We start from the raw sequence: 21,971 nt of genomic DNA on the forward strand, positions 1-21,971 counted from the left end.
GGGCGACATGGGGACAGGGGCTAGGGGCTCAGGGAACAGCTACCACAATGCAACCTCGGGTGTGGGGATGCCACTCATTGCGGGTACTGCCCTGGGATTTCCTTTTAGAAAGAATCGCTGGTTAAAGTGTAGTGCACAAAAAACCCAACTCCTCGATTACACTATTAGATAACATCCTTTAACTGCCCCACCCACCCTGTGTGAGTCTCACCCACTTCCCGCCTGCTCCCTCTAGTCTGAGAGTTGTATCTCCACAAAAAACACACAGTGGGGCTCAATGAGCTGCTCATGTCTGACATGGACACCTAAGCAGTGCTGGATTCACAACCTGAAAGCCTGCAAAGGAAAGTGTGCCCGGCAGAAGATAAGCTGCCTGGCAACTCAGAACCTTCTTCTAAGAGAAGTAAGACATGTCACAATGGAGTCTAAGCCTACCTGTCTTATGCCAGGACCTTAGAGCTGCAGGCAGGAGCACAAAGGTAAAAACATATATTGAGTCCCAACACGCTCACTGCGGTGGTTGGTCTCTGTGGCGCAATCGGTTAGCGCGTTCGGCTGTTAACCGAAAGGTTGGTGGTTCAAGCCCACCCAGGGACGTATGCTTTTGCCTACATCAAGTCCTGAATTAAAACACAGCAGTCTGGCTTTGCTCTTAGAGCTCTCGCTTTGCCTGCGTGACATGCTCTATCTCAACATTTCTATCTTCTCTCATCTCTTCACCTCTAGTCATTTCCACCAATAGGACTGGAAACGGGCCACCAAGCCTTCTACTTTAACCACAGGCGTACTGAGGGCCAATAAAAGGCACAGAAGCATTTCTTGATCCAGGGCTGAGAACTGCACGCACAGGGACCTTGTGGCGCAACGGTAGCGCGTCTGACTCCAGATCAGAAGGTTGCGTGTTCAAATCACGTCGGGGTCACTCTTTCACATTTTTTTCCCCACCAAGTCTATATCTCTGACTTCTAAAGCAAAGTCAAAAGAAGGGCGCTTTGCATTGGCCGGGAATCGAACCCGGGCCTCCCGCATGGCAGGCGAGAATTCTACCACTGAACCACCAATGCTTCACATACATAGGCTGAGCAGAGAGCCCTGCCGTAGACAGTAGTGATGAGGCCCATGCATTCGCATGGGACACCTATGAACAAAGTTTGCATGGCAAGCCTTGGACTGCCAAACGTTCACATGCTGATGGCAGGAATCAGATGCAGGAGACTGAAACTATGAATGTTTCTGCTTTTGCTAAGGACAGTGGTTTGGGGCCAGTGTTGTGCTTGACAGAGCACGACATCAGCCTGCTCTCTGGCTGCTCCCGGGAGAAGTGGCTGACAGAAAGCACCCTCCAGACCACCAGCAATCTTGTGTTTCACAACATGCCACTGTCACTGGACTTTCCTTCTGGGAAAGCCTAGTCACTGACCTGGCCAGATGCCCTGTCCTCCCCAAAATCCTGGGGAGAAACGGGCAGAGTTCTGCGCCTTGCGCCCTCTTTCGCGTCCCTAACGCGCTCCCAACGCGCCCTACAGCCCTGGTCGGGCACAGCCCTGGTCGGGCTCATACCACTGGGGCCTCTGCCGAGGAAGAGCCCCGGAAGCCTAGGGCCAGGCCTATTGCACAGGCATCTTAGACCAGGCCATTCCGGGATTGCTGTGTTTCACGTCCTGCCCTTCAACACTCCTGGGAGGGCTTTCCCTGAGAACCCTCATGTCTCTGCCCTCCCAGGAGGCTGTGGTTCTATGCAAAATAGGGGGTGCACAACAGGCCGTCCCCTTTCCTCTCTCTCGCCAATATCTTTCACCAAAGCTGAGCCCTGCAGGTAAATGTATCTATCTGGCTGAGGGGCCAGGGAGGGCCTTTGTCTGCAGTCTTACAAGCCAGAGTGCAGAGAAGGCAGCAGCTCTGGGACCGGGACTCTGCTCAAAGACATATCTAACATGCCACAGTGGAGCTGAGATGGGCAAGACACGTGTCTCACAGGCAGGCAGCACAACAAGACAGTGGCAGGAAACTATGCTAACAAGGAAAGAGAAAAGTCACGTGTCTCGTGGCCTTCCCACCATTAGACAGTAGTCTGCGCAAGAAAACATCCAACAGTGACAGGACAACCAAGCAAATGACAAACGCTGTGCTGAATAAAGTCATCTTACATGACATTTCGTACAAAGGCCCAGATCATGGGGATGATCGCGCAGAAGCAGCAAGTATCAGAGCCACCGAACCTGAGGTGAGTTACACGAGGAGAAAGGGCGACATGGGGACAGGGGCTAGGGGCTCAGGGAACAGCTACCACAATGCAACCTCGGGTGTGGGGATGCCACTCATTGCGGGTACTGCCCTGGGATTTCCTTTTAGAAAGAATCGCTGGTTAAAGTGTAGTCCACAAAAAACCCAACTCCTCGATTACACTATTAGATAACATCCTTTAACTGCCCCACCCACCCTGTGTGAGTCTCACCCACTTCCCGCCTGCTCCCTCTAGTCTGAGAGTTGTATCTCCACAAAAAACACACAGTGGGGCTCAATGAGCTGCTCATGTCTGACATGGACACCTAAGCAGTGCTGGATTCACAACCTGAAAGCCTGCAAAGGAAAGTGTGCCCGGCAGAAGATAAGCTGCCTGGCAACTCAGTACCTTCTTCTAAGAGAAGACATGTCACAATGGAGTCTAAGCCTACCTGTCTTATGCCAGGACCTTAGAGCTGCAGGCAGGAGCACAAAGGTAAAAACATATATTGAGTCCCAACACGTTCACTGCGGTGGTTGGTCTCTGTGGCGCAATCGGTTAGCGCGTTCGGCTGTTAACCGAAAGGTTGGTGGTTCAAGCCCACACAGGGACGTATGCTTTTGCCTACATCAAGTCCTGAATTAAAACACAGCTGTCTGGCTTTGCTCTTAGAGCTCTCGCTTTGCCTGCGTGACATGCTCTATCTCAACATTTCTATCTTCTCTCATCTCTTCACCTCTAGTCATTTCCACCAATAGGACTGGAAACGGGCCACCAAGCCTTCTACTTTAACCACAGGCGTACTGAGGGCCAATAAAAGGCACAGAAGCATTTCTTGATCCGGGGCTGAGAACTGCATGCACAGGGACCTCGTGGCGCAACGGTAGCGCGTCTGACTCCAGATCAGAAGGTTGCGTGTTCAAATCACGTCGGGGTCACTCTTTGACATTTTTTTCCCCACCAAGTCTATATCTCTGACTTCTAAAGCAAAGCCAAAAGAAGGGCGCTTTGCATTGGCCGGGAATCGAACCCGGGCCTCCCGCGTGGCAGGCGAGAATTCTACCACTGAACCACCAATGCTTCACTTACATAGGCTGAGCAGAGAGCCCTGCCGTAGACAGTAGTGATGAGGCCCATGCATTCGCATGGGACACCTATGAACAAAGTTTGCATGGCAAGCCTTGGACTGCCAAACGTTCACATGCTGATGGCAGGAATCAGATGCAGGAGACTGAAACTATGAATGTTTCTGCTTTTGCTAAGGACAGTGGTTTGGGGCCAGTGTTGTGCTTGACAGAGCACAACATCAGCCTGCTCTCTGGCTGCTCCCGGGAGAAGTGGCTGACAGAAAGCACCCTCCAGACCACCAGCAATCTTGTGTTTCACAACATGCCACTGTCACTGGACTTTCCTTCTGGGAAAGCCTAGTCACTGACCTGGCCAGATTCCCTGTCCTCCCCAAAATCCTGGGGAGAAACGGGCAGAGTTCTGCGCCCTGCGCCCTCTTTCGCGTCCCTAACGCGCTCCCAACGCGCCCTACAGCCCTGGTCGGGCACAGTCCTGGTCGGGCTCATACCACTGGGGCCTCTGCCGAGGAAGAGCCCCGGAAGCCTAGGGCCAGGCCTATTGCACAGGCATCTTAGACCAGGCCATTCCGGGATTGCTGTGTTTCACGTCCTGCCCTTCAACACTCCTGGGAGGGCTTTCCCTGAGAACCCTCATGTCTCTCCCCTCCCAGGAGGCTGTGGTTCTATGCAAAATAGGGGGTGCACCACGGGCCGTCCCCTTTCCTCTCTCTCGCCAATATCTTTCACCAAAGCTGAGCCCTGCAGGTAAATGTATCTATCTGGCTGAGGGGCCAGGGAGGGCCTTTGCCTGCAGTCTTACAAGCCAGAGTGCAGAGAAGGCAGCAGCTCTGGGACCGGGACTCTGCTCAAAGACATATCTAACATGCCACAGTGGAGCTGAGATGGGCAAGACACGTGTCTCACAGGCTGGCAGCACACCAAGACAGTGGCAGGAAACTATGCTAACAAGGAAAGAGAAAAGTCACGTGTCTCGTGGCCTTCCCACCATTAGACAGTAGTCTGCGCAAGAAAACATCCAACAGTGACAGGACAACCAAGCAAATGACAAACGCCGTGCTGAATAAAGTCATCTTACATGACATTTCGTACAAAGGCCCAGATCATGGGGATGATCGCGCAGCAGAAGCAGCAAGTATCAGAGCCACCGAACCTGGGGTGAGTTACACGAGGAGAAAGGGCGACATGGGGACAGGGGCTATGGGCTCAGGGAACAGCTACCTCAATGCAACCTCGGGTGTGGGGATGCCACTCATTGCGGGTACTGCCCTGGGATTTCCTTTTAGAAAGAATCGCTGGTTAAAGTGTAGTGCACAAAAAACCCAACTCCTCGATTACACTATTAGATAACATCCTTTAACTGCCCCACCCACCCTGTGTGAGTCTCACCCACTTCCCGCCTGCTCCCTCTAGTCTGAGAGTTGTATCTCCACAAAAAACACACAGTGGGGCTCAATGAGCTGCTCATGTCTGACATGGACACCTAAGCAGTGCTGGATTCACAACCTGAAAGCCTGCAAAGGAAAGTGTGCCCGGCAGAAGATAAGCTGCCTGGCAACTCAGAACCTTCTTCTAAGAGTAGTAAGACATGTCACAATGGAGTCTAAGCCTACCTGTCTTATGCCAGGACCTTAGAGCTGCAGGCAGGAGCACAAAGGTAAAAACATATATTGAGTCCCAACACGCTCACTGCGGTGGTTGGTCTGGTGGTTGGTCTCTGTGGCGCAAACGGTTAGCGCGTTCGGCTGTTAACTGAAAGGTTGGTGGTTCAAGCCCACCCAGGGACGTATGCTTTTGCCTACATCAAGTCCTGAATTAAAACACAGCTGTCTGGCTTTGCTCTTAGAGCTCTCGCTTTGCCTGCGTGACATGCTCTATCTCAACATTTCTATCTTCTCTCATCTCTTCACCTCTAGTCATTTCCACCAATAGGACTGGAAACGGGCCACCAAGCCTTCTACTTTAACCACAGGCGTACTGAGGGCCAATAAAAGGCACAGAAGCATTTCTTGATCCGGGGCTGAGAACTGCATGCACAGGGACCTCGTGGCGCAACGGTAGCGCGTCTGACTCCAGATCAGAAGGTTGCGTGTTCAAATCACGTCGGGGTCACTCTTTGACATTTTTTTCCCCACCAAGTCTATATCTCTGACTTCTAAAGCAAAGCCAAAAGAAGGGCGCTTTGCATTGGCCGGGAATCGAACCCGGGCCTCCCGCGTGGCAGGCGAGAATTCTACCACTGAACCACCAATGCTTCACTTACATAGGCTGAGCAGAGAGCCCTGCCGTAGACAGTAGTGATGAGGCCCATGCATTCGCATGGGACACCTATGAACAAAGTTTGCATGGCAAGCCTTGGACTGCCAAACGTTCACATGCTGATGGCAGGAATCAGATGCAGGAGACTGAAACTATGAATGTTTCTGCTTTTGCTAAGGACAGTGGTTTGGGGCCAGTGTTGTGCTTGACAGAGCACGACATCAGCCTGCTCTCTGGCTGCTCCCGGGAGAAGTGGCTGACAGAAAGCACCCTCCAGACCACCAGCAATCTTGTGTTTCACAACATGCCACTGTCACTGGACTTTCCTTCTGGGAAAGCCTAGTCACTGACCTGGCCAGATTCCCTGTCCTCCCCAAAATCCTGGGGAGAAACGGGCAGAGTTCTGCGCCCTGCGCCCTCTTTCGCGTCCCTAACGCGCTCCCAACGCGCCCTACAGCCCTGGTCGGGCACAGCCCTGGTCGGGCTCATACCACTGGGGCCTCTGCCGAGGAAGAGCCCCGGAAGCCTAGGGCCAGGCCTATTGCACAGGCATTTTAGACCAGGCCATTCCGGGATTGCTGTGTTTCACGTCCTGCCCATCAACACTCCTGGGAGGGCTTTCCCTGAGAACCCTCACGTCTCTGCCCTCCCAGGAGGCTGTGGTTCTATGCAAAATAGGGGGTGCACCACGGGCCGTCCCCTTTCCTCTCTCTCGCCAATATCTTTCACCAAAGCTGAGCCCTGCAGGTAAATGTATCTATCTGGCTGAGGGGCCAGGGAGGGCCTTTGCCTGCAGTCTTACAAGCCAGAGTGCAGAGAAGGCAGCAGCTCTGGGACCGGGACTCTGCTCAAAGACATATCTAACATGCCACAGTGGAGCTGAGATGGGCAAGACACGTGTCTCACAGGCAGGCAGCACAACAAGACAGTGGCAGGAAACTATGCTAACAAGGAAAGAGAAAAGTCACGTGTCTCGTGGCCTTCCCACCATTAGACAGTAGTCTGCGCAAGAAAACATCCAACAGTGACAGGACAACCAAGCAAATGACAAACGCTGTGCTGAATAAAGTCATCTTACATGACATTTCGTACAAAGGCCCAGATCATGGGGATGATCGCGCAGAAGCAGCAAGTATCAGAGCCACCGAACCTGAGGTGAGTTACACGAGGAGAAAGGGCGACATGGGGACAGGGGCTAGGGGCTCAGGGAACAGCTACCACAATGCAACCTCGGGTGTGGGGATGCCACTCATTGCGGGTACTGCCCTGGGATTTCCTTTTAGAAAGAATCGCTGGTTAAAGTGTAGTGCACAAAAAACCCAACTCCTCGATTACACTATTAGATAACATCCTTTAACTGCCCCACCCACCCTGTGTGAGTCTCACCCACTTCCCGCCTGCTCCCTCTAGTCTGAGAGTTGTATCTCCACAAAAAACACACAGTGGGGCTCAATGAGCTGCTCATGTCTGACATGGACACCTAAGCAGTGCTGGATTCACAACCTGAAAGCCTGCAAAGGAAAGTGTGCCCGGCAGAAGATAAGCTGCCTGGCAACTCAGAACCTTCTTCTAAGAGAAGTAAGACATGTCACAATGGAGTCTAAGCCTACCTGTCTTATGCCAGGACCTTAGAGCTGCAGGCAGGAGCACAAAGGTAAAAACATATATTGAGTCCCAACACGCTCACTGCGGTGGTTGGTCTCTGTGGCGCAATCGGTTAGCGCGTTCGGCTGTTAACCGAAAGGTTGGTGGTTCAAGCCCACCCAGGGACGTATGCTTTTGCCTACATCAAGTCCTGAATTAAAACACAGCAGTCTGGCTTTGCTCTTAGAGCTCTCGCTTTGCCTGCGTGACATGCTCTATCTCAACATTTCTATCTTCTCTCATCTCTTCACCTCTAGTCATTTCCACCAATAGGACTGGAAACGGGCCACCAAGCCTTCTACTTTAACCACAGGCGTACTGAGGGCCAATAAAAGGCACAGAAGCATTTCTTGATCCGGGGCTGAGAACTGCACGCACAGGGACCTCGTGGCGCAACGGTAGCGCGTCTGACTCCAGATCAGAAGGTTGCGTGTTCAAATCACGTCGGGGTCACTCTTTCACATTTTTTTCCCCACCAAGTCTATATCTCTGACTTCTAAAGCAAAGTCAAAAGAAGGGCGCTTTGCATTGGCCGGGAATCGAACCCGGGCCTCCCGCGTGGCAGGCGAGAATTCTACCACTGAACCACCAATGCTTCACATACATAGGCTGAGCAGAGAGCCCTGCCGTAGACAGTAGTGATGAGGCCCATGCATTCGCATGGGACACCTATGAACAAAGTTTGCATGGCAAGCCTTGGACTGCCAAACGTTCACATGCTGATGGCAGGAATCAGATGCAGGAGACTGAAACTATGAATGTTTCTGCTTTTGCTAAGGACAGTGGTTTGGGGCCAGTGTTGTGCTTGACAGAGCACGACATCAGCCTGCTCTCTGGCTGCTCCCGGGAGAAGTGGCTGACAGAAAGCACCCTCCAGACCACCAGCAATCTTGTGTTTCACAACATGCCACTGTCACTGGACTTTCCTTCTGGGAAAGCCTAGTCACTGACCTGGCCAGATGCCCTGTCCTCCCCAAAATCCTGGGGAGAAACGGGCAGAGTTCTGCGCCTTGCGCCCTCTTTCGCGTCCCTAACGCGCTCCCAACGCGCCCTACAGCCCTGGTCGGGCACAGCCCTGGTCGGGCTCATACCACTGGGGCCTCTGCCGAGGAAGAGCCCCGGAAGCCTAGGGCCAGGCCTATTGCACAGGCATCTTAGACCAGGCCATTCCGGGATTGCTGTGTTTCACGTCCTGCCCTTCAACACTCCTGGGAGGGCTTTCCCTGAGAACCCTCATGTCTCTGCCCTCCCAGGAGGCTGTGGTTCTATGCAAAATAGGGGGTGCACAACAGGCCGTCCCCTTTCCTCTCTCTCGCCAATATCTTTCACCAAAGCTGAGCCCTGCAGGTAAATGTATCTATCTGGCTGAGGGGCCAGGGAGGGCCTTTGCCTGCAGTCTTACAAGCCAGAGTGCAGAGAAGGCAGCAGCTCTGGGACCGGGACTCTGCTCAAAGACATATCTAACATGCCACAGTGGAGCTGAGATGGGCAAGACACGTGTCTCACAGGCAGGCAGCACAACAAGACAGTGGCAGGAAACTATGCTAACAAGGAAAGAGAAAAGTCACGTGTCTCGTGGCCTTCCCACCATTAGACAGTAGTCTGCGCAAGAAAACATCCAACAGTGACAGGACAACCAAGCAAATGACAAACACTGTGCTGAATAAAGTCATCTTACATGACATTTCGTACAAAGGCCCAGATCATGGGGATGATCGCGCAGAAGCAGCAAGTATCAGAGCCACCGAACCTGAGGTGAGTTACACGAGGAGAAAGGGCGACATGGGGACAGGGGCTAGGGGCTCAGGGAACAGCTACCACAATGCAACCTCGGGTGTGGGGATGCCACTCATTGCGGGTACTGCCCTGGGATTTCCTTTTAGAAAGAATCGCTGGTTAAAGTGTAGTCCACAAAAAACCCAACTCCTCGATTACACTATTAGATAACATCCTTTAACTGCCCCAACCACCCTGTGTGAGTCTCACCCACTTCCCGCCTGCTCCCTCTAGTCTGAGAGTTGTATCTCCACAAAAAACACACAGTGGGGCTCAATGAGCTGCTCATGTCTGACATGGACACCTAAGCAGTGCTGGATTCACAACCTGAAAGCCTGCAAAGGAAAGTGTGCCCGGCAGAAGATAAGCTGCCTGGCAACTCAGAACCTTCTTCTAAGAGAAGACATGTCACAATGGAGTCTAAGCCTACCTGTCTTATGCCAGGACCTTAGAGCTGCAGGCAGGAGCACAAAGGTAAAAACATATATTGAGTCCCAACACGTTCACTGCGGTGGTTGGTCTCTGTGGCGCAATCGGTTAGCGCGTTCGGCTGTTAACCGAAAGGTTGGTGGTTCAAGCCCACACAGGGACGTATGCTTTTGCCTACATCAAGTCCTGAATTAAAACACAGCTGTCTGGCTTTGCTCTTAGAGCTCTCGCTTTGCCTGCGTGACATGCTCTATCTCAACATTTCTATCTTCTCTCATCTCTTCACCTCTAGTCATTTCCACCAATAGGACTGGAAACGGGCCACCAAGCCTTCTACTTTAACCACAGGCGTACTGAGGGCCAATAAAAGGCACAGAAGCATTTCTTGATCCGGGGCTGAGAACTGCATGCACAGGGACCTCGTGGCGCAACGGTAGCGCGTCTGACTCCAGATCAGAAGGTTGCGTGTTCAAATCACGTCGGGGTCACTCTTTGACATTTTTTTCCCCACCAAGTCTATATCTCTGACTTCTAAAGCAAAGCCAAAAGAAGGGCGCTTTGCATTGGCCGGGAATCGAACCCGGGCCTCCCGCGTGGCAGGCGAGAATTCTACCACTGAACCACCAATGCTTCACTTACATAGGCTGAGCAGAGAGCCCTGCCGTAGACAGTAGTGATGAGGCCCATGCATTCGCATGGGACACCTATGAACAAAGTTTGCATGGCAAGCCTTGGACTGCCAAACGTTCACATGCTGATGGCAGGAATCAGATGCAGGAGACTGAAACTATGAATGTTTCTGCTTTTGCTAAGGACAGTGGTTTGGGGCCAGTGTTGTGCTTGACAGAGCACGACATCAGCCTGCTCTCTGGCTGCTCCCGGGAGAAGTGGCTGACAGAAAGCACCCTCCAGACCACCAGCAATCTTGTGTTTCACAACATGCCACTGTCACTGGACTTTCCTTCTGGGAAAGCCTAGTCACTGACCTGGCCAGATTCCCTGTCCTCCCCAAAATCCTGGGGAGAAACGGGCAGAGTTCTGCGCCCTGCGCCCTCTTTCGCGTCCCTAACGCGCTCCCAACGCGCCCTACAGCCCTGGTCGGGCACAGCCCTGGTCGGGCTCATACCACTGGGGCCTCTGCCGAGGAAGAGCCCCGGAAGCCTAGGGCCAGGCCTATTGCACAGGCATCTTAGACCAGGCCATTCCGGGATTGCTGTGTTTCACGTCCTGCCCTTCAACACTCCTGGGAGGGCTTTCCCTGAGAACCCTCATGTCTCTGCCCTCCCAGGAGGCTGTGGTTCTATGCAAAATAGGGGGTGCACCACGGGCCGTCCCCTTTCCTCTCTCTCGCCAATATCTTTCACCAAAGCTGAGCCCTGCAGGTAAATGTATCTATCTGGCTGAGGGGCCAGGGAGGGCCTTTGCCTGCAGTCTTACAAGCCAGAGTGCAGAGAAGGCAGCAGCTCTGGGACCGGGACTCTGCTCAAAGACATATCTAACATGCCACAGTGGAGCTGAGATGGGCAAGACACGTGTCTCACAGGCAGGCAGCACAACAAGACAGTGGCAGGAAACTATGCTAACAAGGAAAGAGAAAAGTCACGTGTCTCGTGGCCTTCCCACCATTAGACAGTAGTCTGCGCAAGAAAACATCCAACAGTGACAGGACAACCAAGCAAATGACAAACGCTGTGCTGAATAAAGTAATCTTACATGACATTTCGTACAAAGGCCCAGATCATGGGGATGATCGCGCAGAAGCAGCAAGTATCAGAGCCACCGAACCTGAGGTGAGTTACACGAGGAGAAAGGGCGACATGGGGACAGGGGCTAGGGGCTCAGGGAACAGCTACCACAATGCAACCTCGGGTGTGGGGATGCCACTCATTGCGGGTACTGCCCTGGGATTTCCTTTTAGAAAGAATCGCTGGTTAAAGTGTAGTGCACAAAAAACCCAACTCCTCGATTACACTATTAGATAACATCCTTTAACTGCCCCACCCACCCTGTGTGAGTCTCACCCACTTCCCGCCTGCTCCCTCTAGTCTGAGAGTTGTATCTCCACAAAAAACACACAGTGGGGCTCAATGAGCTGCTCATGTCTGACATGGACACCTAAGCAGTGCTGGATTCACAACCTGAAAGCCTGCAAAGGAAAGTGTGCCCGGCAGAAGATAAGCTGCCTGGCAACTCAGAACCTTCTTCTAAGAGAAGTAAGACATGTCACAATGGAGTCTAAGCCTACCTGTCTTATGCCAGGACCTTAGAGCTGCAGGCAGGAGCACAAAGGTAAAAACATATATTGAGTCCCAACACGCTCACTGCGGTGGTTGGTCTCTGTGGCGCAATCGGTTAGCGCGTTCGGCTGTTAACCGAAAGGTTGGTGGTTCAAGCCCACCCAGGGATGTATGCTTTTGCCTACATCAAGTCCTGAATTAAAACACAGCTGTCTGGCTTTGCTCTTAGAGCTCTCGCTTTGCCTGCGTGACATGCTCTATCTCAACATTTCTATCTTCTCTCATCTCTTCACCTCTAGTCATTTCCACCAATAGGACTGGAAACGGGCCACCAAGCCTTCTACTTTAACCACAGGCGTACTGAGGGCAAATAAAAGGCACAGAAGCATTTCTTGATCCGGGGCTGAGAACTGCATGCACAGGGACCTCGTGGCGCAACGGTAGCACGTCTGACTCCAGATCAGAAGGTTGCGTGTTCAAATCACGTCGGGGTCACTCTTTGACATTTTTTTCCCCACCAAGTCTATATCTCTGACTTCTAAAGCAAAGCCAAAAGAAGGGCGCTTTGCATTGGCCGGGAATCGAACCCGGGCCTCCCGCGTGGCAGGCGAGAATTCTACCACTGAACCACCAATGCTTCACTTACATAGGCTGAGCAGAGAGCCCTGCCGTAGACAGTAGTGATGAGGCCCATGCATTCGCATGGGACACCTATGAACAAAGTTTGCATGGCAAGCCTTGGACTGCCAAACGTTCACATGCTGATGGCAGGAATCAGATGCAGGAGACTGAAACTATGAATGTTTCTGCTTTTGCTAAGGACAGTGGTTTGGGGCCAGTGTTGTGCTTGACAGAGCACAACATCAGCCTGCTCTCTGGCTGCTCCCGGGAGAAGTGGCTGACAGAAAGCACCCTCCAGACCACCAGCAATCTTGTGTTTCACAACATGCCACTGTCACTGGACTTTCCTTCTGGGAAAGCCTAGTCACTGACCTGGCCAGATTCCCTGTCCTCCCCAAAATCCTGGGGAGAAACGGGCAGAGTTCTGCGCCCTGCGCCCTCTTTCGCGTCCCTAACGCGCTCCCAACGCGCCCTACAGCCCTGGTCGGGCACAGTCCTGGTCGGGCTCATACCACTGGGGCCTCTGCCGAGGAAGAGCCCCGGAAGCCTAGGGCCAGGCCTATTGCACAGGCATCTTAGACCAGGCCATTCCGGGATTGCTGTGTTTCACGTCCTGCCCTTCAACACTCCTGGGAGGGCTTTCCCTGAGAACCCTCATGTCTCTCCCCTCCCAGGAGGCTGTGGTTCTATGCAAAATAGGGGGTGCACCACGGGCCATCCCCTTTCCTCTCTCTCGCCAATATCTTTCACCAAAGCTGAGCCCTGCAGGTAAATGTATCTATCTGGCTGAGGGGCCAGGGAGGGCCTTTGCCTGCAGTCTTACAAGCCAGAGTGCAGAGAAGGCAGCAGCTCTGGGACCGGGACTCTGCTCAAAGACATATCTAACATGCCACAGTGGAGCTGAGATGGGCAAGACACGTGTCTCACAGGCTGGCAGCACACCAAGACAGTGGCAGGAAACTATGCTAACAAGGAAAGAGAAAAGTCACGTGTCTCGTGGCCTTCCCACCATTAGACAGTAGTCTGCGCAAGAAAACATCCAACAGTGACAGGACAACCAAGCAAATGACAAATGCCGTGCTGAATAAAGTCATCTTACATGACATTTCGTACAAAGGCCCAGATCATGGGGATGATCGCGCAGCAGAAGCAGCAAGTATCAGAGCCACCGAACCTGGGGTGAGTTACACGAGGAGAAAGGGCGACATGGGGACAGGGGCTATGGGCTCAGGGAACAGCTACCTCAATGCAACCTCGGGTGTGGGGATGCCACTCATTGCGGGTACTGCCCTGGGATTTCCTTTTAGAAAGAATCGCTGGTTAAAGTGTAGTGCACAAAAAACCCAACTCCTCGATTACACTATTAGATAACATCCTTTAACTGCCCCACCCACCCTGTGTGAGTCTCACCCACTTCCCGCCTGCTCCCTCTAGTCTGAGAGTTGTATCTCCACAAAAAACACACAGTGGGGCTCAATGAGCTGCTCATGTCTGACATGGACACCTAAGCAGTGCTGGATTCACAACCTGAAAGCCTGCAAAGGAAAGTGTGCCCGGCAGAAGATAAGCTGCCTGGCAACTCAGAACCTTCTTCTAAGAGTAGTAAGACATGTCACAATGGAGTCTAAGCCTACCTGTCTTATGCCAGGACCTTAGAGCTGCAGGCAGGAGCACAAAGGTAAAAACATATATTGAGTCCCAACACGCTCACTGTGGTGGTTGGTCTGGTGGTTGGTCTCTGTGGCGCAAACGGTTAGCGCGTTCGGCTGTTAACTGAAAGGTTGGTGGTTCAAGCCCACCCAGGGACGTATGCTTTTGCCTACATCAAGTCCTGAATTAAAACACAGCTGTCTGGCTTTGCTCTTAGAGCTCTCGCTTTGCCTGCGTGACATGCTCTATCTCAACATTTCTATCTTCTCTCATCTCTTCACCTCTAGTCATTTCCACCAATAGGACTGGAAACGGGCCACCAAGCCTTCTACTTTAACCACAGGCGTACTGAGGGCCAATAAAAGGCACAGAAGCATTTCTTGATCCGGGGCTGAGAACTGCATGCACAGGGACCTCGTGGCGCAACGGTAGCGCGTCTGACTCCAGATCAGAAGGTTGCGTGTTCAAATCACGTCGGGGTCACTCTTTGACATTTTTTTCCCCACCAAGTCTATATCTCTGACTTCTAAAGCAAAGCCAAAAGAAGGGCGCTTTGCATTGGCCGGGAATCGAACCCGGGCCTCCCGCATGGCAGGCGAGAATTCTACCACTGAACCACCAATGCTTCACTTACATAGGCTGAGCAGAGAGCCCTGCCGTAGACAGTAGTGATGAGGCCCATGCATTCGCATGGGACACCTATGAACAAAGTTTGCATGGCAAGCCTTGGACTGCCAAACGTTCACATGCTGATGGCAGGAATCAGATGCAGGAGACTGAAACTATGAATGTTTCTGCTTTTGCTAAGGACAGTGGTTTGGGGCCAGTGTTGTGCTTGACAGAGCACGACATCAGCCTGCTCTCTGGCTGCTCCCGGGAGAAGTGGCTGACAGAAAGCACCCTCCAGACCACCAGCAATCTTGTGTTTCACAACATGCCACTGTCACTGGACTTTCCTTCTGGGAAAGCCTAGTCACTGACCTGGCCAGATTCCCTGTCCTCCCCAAAATCCTGGGGAGAAACGGGCAGAGTTCTGCGCCCTGCGCCCTCTTTCGCGTCCCTAACGTGCTCCCAACGCGCCCTACAGCCCTGGTCGGGCACAGCCCTGGTCGGGCTCATACCACTGGGGCCTCTGCCGAGCAAGAGCCCCGGAAGCCTAGGGCCAGGCCTATTGCACAGGCATTTTAGACCAGGCCATTCCGGGATTGCTGTGTTTCACGTCCTGCCCATCAACACTCCTGGGAGGGCTTTCCCTGAGAACCCTCACGTCTCTGCCCTCCCAGGAGGCTGTGGTTCTATGCAAAATAGGGGGTGCACCACGGGCCGTCCCCTTTCCTCTCTCTCGCCAATATCTTTCACCAAAGCTGAGCCCTGCAGGTAAATGTATCTATCTGGCTGAGGGGCCAGGGAGGGCCTTTGCCTGCAGTCTTACAAGCCAGAGTGCAGAGAAGGCAGCAGCTCTGGGACCGGGACTCTGCTCAAAGACATATCTAACATGCCACAGTGGAGCTGAGATGGGCAAGACACGTGTCTCACAGGCAGGCAGCACAACAAGACAGTGGCAGGAAACTATGCTAACAAGGAAAGAGAAAAGTCACGTGTCTCGTGGCCTTCCCACCATTAGACAGTAGTCTGCGCAAGAAAACATCCAACAGTGACAGGACAACCAAGCAAATGACAAACGCTGTGCTGAATAAAGTCATCTTACATGACATTTCGTACAAAGGCCCAGATCATGGGGATGATCGCGCAGAAGCAGCAAGTATCAGAGCCACCGAACCTGAGGTGAGTTACACGAGGAGAAAGGGCGACATGGGGACAGGGGCTAGGGGCTCAGGAAACAGCTACCACAATGCAACCTCGGGTGTGGGGATGCCACTCATTGCGGGTACTGCCCTGGGATTTCCTTTTAGAAAGAATCGCTGGTTAAAGTGTAGTGCACAAAAAACCCAACTCCTCGATTACACTATTAGATAACATCCTTTAACTGCCCCACCCACCCTGTGTGAGTCTCACCCACTTCCCGCCTGCTCCCTCTAGTCTGAGAGTTGTATCTCCACAAAAAACACACAGTGGGGCTCAATGAGCTGCTCATGTCTGACATGGACACCTAAGCAGTGCTGGATTCACAACCTGAAAGCCTGCAAAGGAAAGTGTGCCCGGCAGAAGATAAGCTGCCTGGCAACTCAGAACCTTCTTCTAAGAGAAGTAAGACATGTCACAATGGAGTCTAAGCCTACCTGTCTTATGCCAGGACCTTAGAGCTGCAGGCAGGAGCACAAAGGTAAAAACATATATTGAGTCCCAACACGCTCACTGCGGTGGTTGGTCTCTGTGGCGCAATCGGTTAGCGCGTTCGGCTGTTAACCGAAAGGTTGGTGGTTCAAGCCCACCCAGGGACGTATGCTTTTGCCTACATGAAGTCCTGAATTAAAACACAGCAGTCTGGCTTTGCTCTTAGAGCTCTCGCTTTGCCTGCGTGACATGCTCTATCTCAACATTTCTATCTTCTCTCATCTCTTCACCTCTAGTCATTTCCACCAATAGGACTGGAAACGGGCCACCAAGCCTTCTACTTTAACCACAGGCGTACTGAGGGCCAATAAAAGGCACAGAAGCATTTCTTGATCCGGGGCTGAGAACTGCACGCACAGGGACCTCGTGGCGCAACGGTAGCACGTCTGACTCCAGATCAGAAGGTTGCGTGTTCAAATCACGTCGGGGTCACTCTTTCACATTTTTTTCCCCACCAAGTCTATATCTCTGACTCCTAAAGCAAAGTCAAAAGAAGGGCGCTTTGCATTGGCCGGGAATCGAACCCAGGCCTCCCGCGTGGCAGGCGAGAATTCTACCACTGAACCACCAATGCTTCACTTACATAGGCTGAGCAGAGAGCCCTGCCGTAGACAGTAGTGATGAGGCCCATGCATTCGCATGGGACACCTATGAACAAAGTTTGCATGGCAAGCCTTGGACTGCCAAACGTTCACATGCTGATGGCAGGAATCAGATGCAGGAGACTGAAACTATGAATGTTTCTGCTTTTGCTAAGGACAGTGGTTTGGGGCCAGTGTTGTGCTTGACAGAGCACGACATCAGCCTGCTCTCTGGCTGCTCCCGGGAGAAGTGGCTGACAGAAAGCACCCTCCAGACCACCAGCAATCTTGTGTTTCACAACATGCCACTGTCACTGGACTTTCCTTCTGGGAAAGCCTAGTCACTGACCTGGCCAGATTCCCTGTCCTCCCCAAAATCCTGGGGAGAAACGGGCAGAGTTCTGCGCCCTGCGCCCTCTTTCGCGTCCCTAACGCGCTCCCAACGCGCCCTACAGCCCTGGTCGGGCACAGCCCTGGTCGGGCTCATACCACTGGGGCCTCTGCCGAGGAAGAGCCCCGGAAGCCTAGGGCCAGGCCTATTGCACAGGCATTTTAGACCAGGCCATTCCGGGATTGCTGTGTTTCACGTCCTGCCCATCAACACTCCTGGGAGGGCTTTCCCTGAGAACCCTCACGTCTCTGCCCTCCCAGGAGGCTGTGGTTCTATGCAAAATAGGGGGTGCACCACGGGCCGTCCCCTTTCCTCTCTCTCGCCAATATCTTTCACCAAAGCTGAGCCCTGCAGGTAAATGTATCTATCTGGCTGAGGGGCCAGGGAGGGCCTTTGCCTGCAGTCTTACAAGCCAGAGTGCAGAGAAGGCAGCAGCTCTGGGACCGGGACTCTGCTCAAAGACATATCTAACATGCCACAGTGGAGCTGAGATGGGCAAGACACGTGTCTCACAGGCAGGCAGCACAACAAGACAGTGGCAGGAAACTATGCTAACAAGGAAAGAGAAAAGTCACGTGTCTCGTGGCCTTCCCACCATTAGACAGTAGTCTGCGCAAGAAAACATCCAACAGTGACAGGACAACCAAGCAAATGACAAACGCTGTGCTGAATAAAGTCATCTTACATGACATTTCGTACAAAGGCCCAGATCATGGGGATGATCGCGCAGAAGCAGCAAGTATCAGAGCCACCGAACCTGAGGTGAGTTACACGAGGAGAAAGGGCGACATGGGGACAGGGGCTAGGGGCTCAGGAAACAGCTACCACAATGCAACCTCGGGTGTGGGGATGCCACTCATTGCGGGTACTGCCCTGGGATTTCCTTTTAGAAAGAATCGCTGGTTAAAGTGTAGTGCACAAAAAACCCAACTCCTCGATTACACTATTAGATAACATCCTTTAACTGCCCCACCCACCCTGTGTGAGTCTCACCCACTTCCCGCCTGCTCCCTCTAGTCTGAGAGTTGTATCTCCACAAAAAACACACAGTGGGGCTCAATGAGCTGCTCATGTCTGACATGGACACCTAAGCAGTGCTGGATTCACAACCTGAAAGCCTGCAAAGGAAAGTGTGCCCGGCAGAAGATAAGCTGCCTGGCAACTCAGAACCTTCTTCTAAGAGAAGTAAGACATGTCACAATGGAGTCTAAGCCTACCTGTCTTATGCCAGGACCTTAGAGCTGCAGGCAGGAGCACAAAGGTAAAAACATATATTGAGTCCCAACACGCTCACTGCGGTGGTTGGTCTCTGTGGCGCAATCGGTTAGCGCGTTCGGCTGTTAACCGAAAGGTTGGTGGTTCAAGCCCACCCAGGGACGTATGCTTTTGCCTACATGAAGTCCTGAATTAAAACACAGCAGTCTGGCTTTGCTCTTAGAGCTCTCGCTTTGCCTGCGTGACATGCTCTATCTCAACATTTCTATCTTCTCTCATCTCTTCACCTCTAGTCATTTCCACCAATAGGACTGGAAACGGGCCACCAAGCCTTCTACTTTAACCACAGGCGTACTGAGGGCCAATAAAAGGCACAGAAGCATTTCTTGATCCGGGGCTGAGAACTGCACGCACAGGGACCTCGTGGCGCAACGGTAGCACGTCTGACTCCAGATCAGAAGGTTGCGTGTTCAAATCACGTCGGGGTCACTCTTTCACATTTTTTTCCCCACCAAGTCTATATCTCTGACTCCTAAAGCAAAGTCAAAAGAAGGGCGCTTTGCATTGGCCGGGAATCGAACCCAGGCCTCCCGCGTGGCAGGCGAGAATTCTACCACTGAACCACCAATGCTTCACTTACATAGGCTGAGCAGAGAGCCCTGCCGTAGACAGTAGTGATGAGGCCCATGCATTCGCATGGGACACCTATGAACAAAGTTTGCATGGCAAGCCTTGGACTGCCAAACGTTCACATGCTGATGGCAGGAATCAGATGCAGGAGACTGAAACTATGAATGTTTCTGCTTTTGCTAAGGACAGTGGTTTGGGGCCAGTGTTGTGCTTGACAGAGCACGACATCAGCCTGCTCTCTGGCTGCTCCCGGGAGAAGTGGCTGACAGAAAGCACCCTCCAGACCACCAGCAATCTTGTGTTTCACAACATGCCACTGTCACTGGACTTTCCTTCTGGGAAAGCCTAGTCACTGACCTGGCCAGATTCCCTGTCCTCCCCAAAATCCTGGGGAGAAACGGGCAGAGTTCTGCGCCCTGCGCCCTCTTTCGCGTCCCTAACGCGCTCCCAACGCGCCCTACAGCCCTGGTCGGGCTCATACCACTGGGGCCTCTGCCGAGGAAGAGCCCCGGAAGCCTAGGGCCAGGCCTATTGCACAGGCATCTTAGAGCAGGCCATTCCGGGATTGCTGTGTTTCACGTCCTGCCCTTCAACACTCCTGGGAGGGCTTTCCCTGAGAACCCTCATGTCTCTGCCCTCCCAGGGGGCTGTGGTTCTATGCAAAATAGGGGGTGCACCACGGGCCGTCCCCTTTCCTCTCTCTCGCCAATATCTTTCACCAAAGCTGAGCCCTGCAGGTAAATGTATCTATCTGGCTGAGGGGCCAGGGAGGGCCTTTGCCTGCAGTCTTACAAGCCAGAGTGCAGAGAAGGCAGCAGCTCTGGGACCGGGACTCTGCTCAAAGACATATCTAATATGCCACAGTGGAGCTGAGATGGGCAAGACACGTGTCTCACAGGCTGGCAGCACACCAAGACAGTGGCAGGAAACTATGCTAACAAGGAAAGAGAAAAGTCACGTGTCTCGTGGCCTTCCCACCATTAGACAGTAGTCTGCGCAAGAAAACATCCAACAGTGACAGGACAACCAAGCAAATGACAAACGCCGTGCTGAATAAAGTCATCTTACATGACATTTCGTACAAAGGCCCAGATCATGGGGATGATCGCGCAGCAGAAGCAGCAAGTATCAGAGCCACCGAACCTGAGGTGAGTTACACGAGGAGAAAGGGCGACATGGGGACAGGGGCTATGGGCTCAGGGAACAGCTACCACAATGCAACCTCGGGTGTGGGGATGCCACTCATTGCGGGTACTGCCCTGGGATTTCCTTTTAGAAAGAATCGCTGGTTAAAGTGTAGTGCACAAAAAACCCAACTCCTCGATTACACTATTAGATAACATCCTTTAACTGCCCCACCCACCCTGTGTGAGTCTCACCCTCTTCCCGCCTGCTCCCTCTAGTCTGAGAGTTGTATCTCCACAAAAAACACACAGTGGGGCTCAATGAGCTGCTCATGTCTGACATGGACACCTAAGCAGTGCTGGATTCACAACCTGAAAGCCTGCAAAGGAAAGTGTGCCCGGCAGAAGATAAGCTGCCTGGCAACTCAGAACCTTCTTCTAAGAGAAGTAAGACATGTCACAATGGAGTCTAAGCCTACCTGTCTTATGCCAGGACCTTAGAGCTGCAGACAGGAGCACAAAGGTAAAAACATATATCGAGTCCCAACACGCTCACTGCAGTGGTTGGTCTCTGTGGCGCAATCGGTTAGCGCGTTCAGCTGTTAACCGAAAGTTTGGTGGTTCAAGCCCACCCAGGGACGTATGCTTTTGCCTACATCAAGTCCTGAATTAAAACACAGCTGTCTGGCTTTGCTCTTAGAGCTCTCGCTTTGCCTGCGTGACATGCTCTATCTCAACATTTCTATCTTCTCTCATCTCTTCACCTCTAGTCATTTCCACCAATAGGACTGGAAACGGGACACCAAGCCTTCTACTTTAACCACAGGTGTACTGAGGGCCAATAAAAGGCATAGAAGCATTTCTTGATCCGGGGCTGAGAACTGCATTCACAGGGACCTCGTGGCGCAACGGTAGCGCGTCTAACTCCAGATCAGAAGGTTGCGTGTTGAAATCACGTCGGGGTCACTCTTTGACATTTTTTACCCCACCAAGTCTATATCTCTGACTTCTAAAGCAAAGCCAAAAGAAGGGCGCTTTGCATTGGCTGGGAATCGAACCCGGGCCTCCCACGTAGCAGGCGAGAATTCTACCACTGAACCACCAATGCTTCACTTACATAGGCTGAGCAGAGAGCCCTGCCGTAGACAGTAGTGATGAGGCCCATGCATTCGCATGGGACACCTATGAACAAAGTTTGCATGGCAAGCCTTGGACTGCCAAACGTTCACATGCTGATGGTAGGAATCAGATGCAGGAGACTGAAACTATGAATGTTTCTGCTTTTGCTAAGGACAGTGGTTTGGGGCCAGTGTTGTGCTTGACAGAGCACGACATCAGCCTGCTCTCTGGCTGCTCCCGGGAGAAGTGGCTGACAGAAAGCACCATCCAGACCACCAGCAATCTTGTGTTTCACAACATGCCACTGTCACTGGACTTTCCTCCTGGGAAAGCCTAGTCACTGACCTGGCCAGATTCCCTGTCCTCCCCAAAATCCTGGGGAGAAACGGGCAGAGTTCTGCGCCCTGCGCCCTCTTTCGCGTCCCTAACGCGCTCCCAACGCGCCCTACAGCCCTGGTCGGGCACAGCCCTGGTCGGGCTCATACCACTGGGGCCTCTGCCGAGGAAGAGCCCCGGAAGCCTAGGGCCAGGCCTATTGCACAGGCATCTTAGAGCAGGCCATTCCGGGATTGCTGTGTTTCACGTCCTGCCCTTCAACACTCCTGGGAGGGCTTTCCCTGAGAACCCTCATGTCTCTGCCCTCCCAGGGGGCTGTGGTTCTATGCAAAATAGGGGGTGCACCACGGGCCGT

General features: G+C 52.7%; 15 non-coding genes across 15 annotated transcripts; 9 read left to right on the forward strand and 6 right to left on the reverse strand.

Annotated features, from left to right (window-relative positions):
• The first annotated feature begins 523 nt into the window (after window positions 1–523).
• On the forward strand, window positions 524–597 carry TRNAN-GUU (transfer RNA asparagine (anticodon GUU)). The gene has a single exon. It is a non-coding gene; the product is annotated as a tRNA-Asn (tRNA).
• A 2,493-nt stretch (window positions 598–3,090) lies between these two features.
• Window positions 3,091–3,162, forward strand: TRNAW-CCA (transfer RNA tryptophan (anticodon CCA)). Its single transcript has one exon. It is a non-coding gene; the product is annotated as a tRNA-Trp (tRNA).
• A 71-nt stretch (window positions 3,163–3,233) lies between these two features.
• TRNAG-GCC (transfer RNA glycine (anticodon GCC)) lies at window positions 3,234–3,304 on the reverse strand. The gene has a single exon. It is a non-coding gene; the product is annotated as a tRNA-Gly (tRNA).
• Window positions 3,305–5,349: 2,045 nt separating this feature from the next.
• Window positions 5,350–5,421, forward strand: TRNAW-CCA (transfer RNA tryptophan (anticodon CCA)). Its single transcript has one exon. It is a non-coding gene; the product is annotated as a tRNA-Trp (tRNA).
• A 71-nt stretch (window positions 5,422–5,492) lies between these two features.
• TRNAG-GCC (transfer RNA glycine (anticodon GCC)) lies at window positions 5,493–5,563 on the reverse strand. Its single transcript has one exon. It is a non-coding gene; the product is annotated as a tRNA-Gly (tRNA).
• Window positions 5,564–7,266: 1,703 nt separating this feature from the next.
• On the forward strand, window positions 7,267–7,340 carry TRNAN-GUU (transfer RNA asparagine (anticodon GUU)). Its single transcript has one exon. It is a non-coding gene; the product is annotated as a tRNA-Asn (tRNA).
• Window positions 7,341–7,593: 253 nt separating this feature from the next.
• On the forward strand, window positions 7,594–7,665 carry TRNAW-CCA (transfer RNA tryptophan (anticodon CCA)). Its single transcript has one exon. It is a non-coding gene; the product is annotated as a tRNA-Trp (tRNA).
• Window positions 7,666–7,736: 71 nt separating this feature from the next.
• Window positions 7,737–7,807, reverse strand: TRNAG-GCC (transfer RNA glycine (anticodon GCC)). The gene has a single exon. It is a non-coding gene; the product is annotated as a tRNA-Gly (tRNA).
• A 2,026-nt stretch (window positions 7,808–9,833) lies between these two features.
• On the forward strand, window positions 9,834–9,905 carry TRNAW-CCA (transfer RNA tryptophan (anticodon CCA)). The gene has a single exon. It is a non-coding gene; the product is annotated as a tRNA-Trp (tRNA).
• Window positions 9,906–9,976: 71 nt separating this feature from the next.
• TRNAG-GCC (transfer RNA glycine (anticodon GCC)) lies at window positions 9,977–10,047 on the reverse strand. The gene has a single exon. It is a non-coding gene; the product is annotated as a tRNA-Gly (tRNA).
• Window positions 10,048–12,220: 2,173 nt separating this feature from the next.
• On the reverse strand, window positions 12,221–12,291 carry TRNAG-GCC (transfer RNA glycine (anticodon GCC)). The gene has a single exon. It is a non-coding gene; the product is annotated as a tRNA-Gly (tRNA).
• Window positions 12,292–14,336: 2,045 nt separating this feature from the next.
• On the forward strand, window positions 14,337–14,408 carry TRNAW-CCA (transfer RNA tryptophan (anticodon CCA)). Its single transcript has one exon. It is a non-coding gene; the product is annotated as a tRNA-Trp (tRNA).
• A 1,845-nt stretch (window positions 14,409–16,253) lies between these two features.
• TRNAN-GUU (transfer RNA asparagine (anticodon GUU)) lies at window positions 16,254–16,327 on the forward strand. The gene has a single exon. It is a non-coding gene; the product is annotated as a tRNA-Asn (tRNA).
• A 2,170-nt stretch (window positions 16,328–18,497) lies between these two features.
• On the forward strand, window positions 18,498–18,571 carry TRNAN-GUU (transfer RNA asparagine (anticodon GUU)). Its single transcript has one exon. It is a non-coding gene; the product is annotated as a tRNA-Asn (tRNA).
• Window positions 18,572–21,198: 2,627 nt separating this feature from the next.
• Window positions 21,199–21,269, reverse strand: TRNAS-GCU (transfer RNA serine (anticodon GCU)). The gene has a single exon. It is a non-coding gene; the product is annotated as a tRNA-Ser (tRNA).
• Between the last annotated feature and the right edge of the window lie 702 nt (window positions 21,270–21,971).

This window comes from Pleurodeles waltl, chromosome 4_1 (genome assembly GCF_031143425.1).
Source record: "Pleurodeles waltl isolate 20211129_DDA chromosome 4_1, aPleWal1.hap1.20221129, whole genome shotgun sequence".
NCBI lineage: Eukaryota > Metazoa > Chordata > Amphibia > Caudata > Salamandridae > Pleurodeles > Pleurodeles waltl.